This window comes from Fulmarus glacialis, unplaced genomic scaffold (assembly GCF_000690835.1).
Source record: "Fulmarus glacialis isolate BGI_N327 unplaced genomic scaffold, ASM69083v1 scaffold17098, whole genome shotgun sequence".
In the NCBI taxonomy this organism is placed as follows: domain Eukaryota; kingdom Metazoa; phylum Chordata; class Aves; order Procellariiformes; family Procellariidae; genus Fulmarus; species Fulmarus glacialis.
In genome coordinates, this window is record NW_009227754.1 from 15,600 (window position 1) to 19,545 (window position 3,946).

A 3,946-nucleotide genomic window follows, 5' to 3' on the forward strand; every position below is an offset into this window, starting at 1 on the left:
AGATTCCTCCCCCACCCCCCAATTTTTTAAAATTCTCTGGACACAGTAGACTTTAATTTACATGTTAATTTTGTTTCCCATTCAAAAGCCACTATTCTAAAACTGCTGCTTGATATCGGATATCTTTTTTCAGCACAAAGATAACGATTTTACAAAACTACAGTTAATAAAATAGCCTTTCTTGATGATCATCTTTTTTATTTTGTGTTTTAGGGTTTTGACCCACCGCATCAAAGTGATACAAGAACTATTTATATAGCAAATCGTTTTCCCCAGCATGGCCATTATGTTCCTCAGAAGTTTGCGGACAACAGAATCATATCATCCAAGGTAAGGAATCAATTTGTCATGGGAAAACCACTTGCTATGTTACTTAAGAAGTTGTGTAGTGAATGTGCGTGTGTGTATTACGTCTAATGGCACGTATACAATATTCAAAATGAAACAAGCTCTAAACTTTTTTGAGGAAAAAGCTAGGTTGCTTCCTATGTAGTTTTTCTCCTGCTCTCATCCCTCTTTCCTCAGAACCTAAGTACAGAACAATTAAGCATGTTAGAATTTCTGAAGAAAAGTAGGTTTTAAACCAGTGTTGCCTGTGTCTGGATGTGATGCACAGAACCACTTAAAAGAAGAGATGAAGTTGATTTTGAGGATTTATAAAATAGCCAAATTGTAAGCTAGTACTCTGCATAAAATAAATCAGCAATGGACTGCAATTGCAGATTCCCTCCTAGTGTGACCTTGGACTGGTATCAGTGGAACTGATGGTAGGGATGTGTCTTGTCGCTGTAATGTAGGAGAGAAAGTTACAGCTACAAGAATTAATTTCTTCTCTGCTAGCCAGGATGCAAGCAGCCAAATGACTCCAGCTGCTCCTATCCCGGTTGGTAGGAAAACATTTAAAACTTTGACTGTAAAGGCAGTGCAGTTGCTACCCCTGCTTCCCTGCTGTACTTAAAAAAAAAAAAAAAAAAAAAAAAAAAAAATGGATACAGCAGTTCTGGGGGGGGGTAGGACAAGACCAGAAGAAGGTTTGGGGGAGGGGAGATGGAAAATGAAAAGATTTAGGTTAAGAGATTTTAATGGGAGCAGAACTGAATTTCACTGAAAAATTGTTCAGTATGTCATAACTGTTCTCTCTCTCCCTTTTTTCCCTTCAGTATACAGTGTGGAATTTTGTTCCAAAAAACTTATTTGAGCAGTTCAGAAGAGTAGCCAACTTTTATTTTCTGATTATATTTTTGGTTCAGGTAAGTTGAATAATACTCAGGAAATAGCAATCTATGTTGTAAATTCTGCCACCGATTTTTGTTCTGTGAATTTAACTTCTGTACTTACATATTCTGTCTGTAAAAACAAAACATTTCCAGCTTCTCTGGGAAAATAACATAACTTTAAAAAGAATTATGTTCAAATTTAAGTACTGTCCTTATGTTTTATCTTCATGAATGCTAATATATTTAAGTGTACAGCTTCAAAGTCCATTGCACTGCCAGCACAGGGACTCAATTGTCTGCCTCAAGGTAAAATTTTAAATCTGTTAAGTTAGTAATAAAATTCCAAAGATGCTTTTTGATTTTTGTGGCCATTGGTGGTGGTTGAATAAACCGGGAGTTTAACTCTGTGTGTTTTTAAGTGCTTCTTGGACATTAGTGTGCAGAAATGCAGACATTCAAGTTCACCTGCATCAAATTGGGCAGTATGCTTGCTCTTGAGCTGAGCATAGATGATAGTATTTTCTTGTTGTAGGTGGAATCTTGCTTTTGTAAATCAACACACTATTGTCACGCAGTTCTAAGATCCTCAAATTCAATTGTTCCGATAAAATGAACACATAGAAATTTACAGCTAGGATTGACAGTTTGTCAGGTTTGAAGGCATCGGTTGATGTTGCTGATACAGTGTAGGTCAGAAATATTACTGTGGCTTTTGTAGCAGAATATATTTCTTCTAATTAAGAACATTCACAAGTATATTAGAAGTATGACAGTCTGTAAATTTTCTGTGATCTTTGCACCTCCAACTCTGAAATTGTGCTTGAATTCTGGTGAGCTATTGCAGATTTAGTAGATGAAGGGTAAGTGAGAGGAAGGTTGTAAGGAGAGATAATAACTTTTGAAAGACCAATTAATATCTGAGACAGAGGCAAGATTTTGGGTTACACAAACTTTTCTTTCATTATAAAATAGAATGCTTTGAACATGTACAGCACTCCATAGTGATTAACTAACATTCACAGTGTGTATCTGAAAAAGATGGTACCTCATTTGACAAAAAACAGGAATAGTGAAGAGTTCAAAAGATTCGTCTGTGATCGTGCAAGATGTCCATAGCAGGGCCAGTTCTGCAATTTTTAATGCATTGCCTCCTATGTCTCTTGCTCTTGTTCTTTCACATTTGGAAATAATGAACTTTCTAATAGGCTGAAAATTCCTGTGTTAGGAGTTACTAAAGTCGTATAGTTCTAACTTAGTCTAACAGAATGCATTGCCCATTGCATCTTCCTAGTGAAGAATATTGGCTTTGACATTCCTGTTATGATGTTTCATGCTGTTAAACATATTGTAGCATGAGGAAGATGGGGGCATACTGGAGATGGAACATAAATGTTACTTACAGTAACCACAGACGGTGTTGCATTTTTAAATCTTTTATTTCTTTTTAATGCAAATTTAACTCTTCAGTTCAATTTTGAGTTACATTCCTTTCAAACTGCTAGACTTCAGTAATATCTATATGTAATGTCCATGAACAAATATGGATCTGAAGGCAGAGCTTCTATTCAGAGTGTAATCCTGTTTTCTCAGTTCGTGACTCAAGTGAATGCCCTAATTTGTATGGGAAATGTCTTGTCTATATGTCTGTATTCTTGGAAACTGAACACGAGAAAAGTTGCAGTCATTTTTGTTCATTTGTTAGAATGGAATTTTGTTTTTATTCAAATCCCATTTGGAAGTTCATTAATACCTAGTAGTTTTTCTTTTTATAAGGCAAAGGTGCCTTTAAAAGTTGATCACCATGGTATCTTCTCTGTCATATGAATCTCATATGACCAAGATGCAGTGTCTGTCATTACCACCTTATCCCACTGGGGATGACAGAGCTGGGGCAAGTTCTCATTGTGTGATTTTAAACATGCAGCGCAATCCAATCCACATTGTTCACTTCACGTATGCATGCCAGAAACATGGTGACAGACTGCATTTTGGTCGCGTGAGGCTCCACACCAGTTGTGTGGTGGATGCATGTCCAGCTGCGTAGCAGGGTAAGGGCCATGGTGTTCTGGTGAAAGAGCCAAAAGGAGTAGGCTGCCATGACAATTCCACCAGCACAAAAATTGCTCCATTTTCACATATGAGCCTCTCTTGAGAAAGGAGGAGAGAGTGTAGATGGCAGAAATGTCATGGTTAACCCTATCCAGCCAAAAGTCAGATGGCATGGGTTGGCATGGGTTTTCTTGCCAAGCTGAAATTGCAGTGCTACAGTTGAAGAACAGGCAGGCTAGATCTGATTTTTGTTGTATTCTATAAATTGTCTGTGTTTCAGTGAAAAAAAAAAAATATAGCTCATGCATGTGTTGTAAGGTGGCATAATCTGTTTACTCTACGAGGTTCTTGGCTTTTAACAGAGTAAACTTCATGTATGATTGTTTTGTTTTTTGTTTGTTTTTTTTTTTTCTTCTTTAATGGTTCCCAAAGCAATGCCATACGTCTCAGGTAAAGTGGATCAAATCAGTGTCCATGGTTTTGAATAGTTCTTGTCTATATTTTCTTTACAGCACTTGACTATGTTGTTTTTTTCCTGCAGCAGAGGAGAACCACTAACATCCCCCTCACATACAGAATTTTAGTGTATACACTGCACTTTTGGCATGCCAGCAATAATAGCACAAATTGTAAAAACTGCATGTTAACTTGGGGGAACCAGAAAGGAGCAGTCTAAGAAA

At 37.0% G+C, this 3,946-nt stretch overlaps 1 protein-coding gene across 1 annotated transcript in view; it reads left to right on the top strand.

Annotated features, from left to right (window-relative positions):
• Positions 1-219: 219 nt before the first annotated feature.
• The window catches only part of ATP11B (ATPase, class VI, type 11B), a 22,839-nt gene continuing 19,112 nt past the window's right edge, over positions 220-3,946 (top strand). Inside the window, exons 1-2 of the mRNA XM_009583266.1 lie at positions 220-330; positions 1,161-1,250. The gene's annotated coding sequence lies outside the window, so the exon portion shown is untranslated. The remainder of the gene's footprint in view (positions 331-1,160; positions 1,251-3,946) is intronic.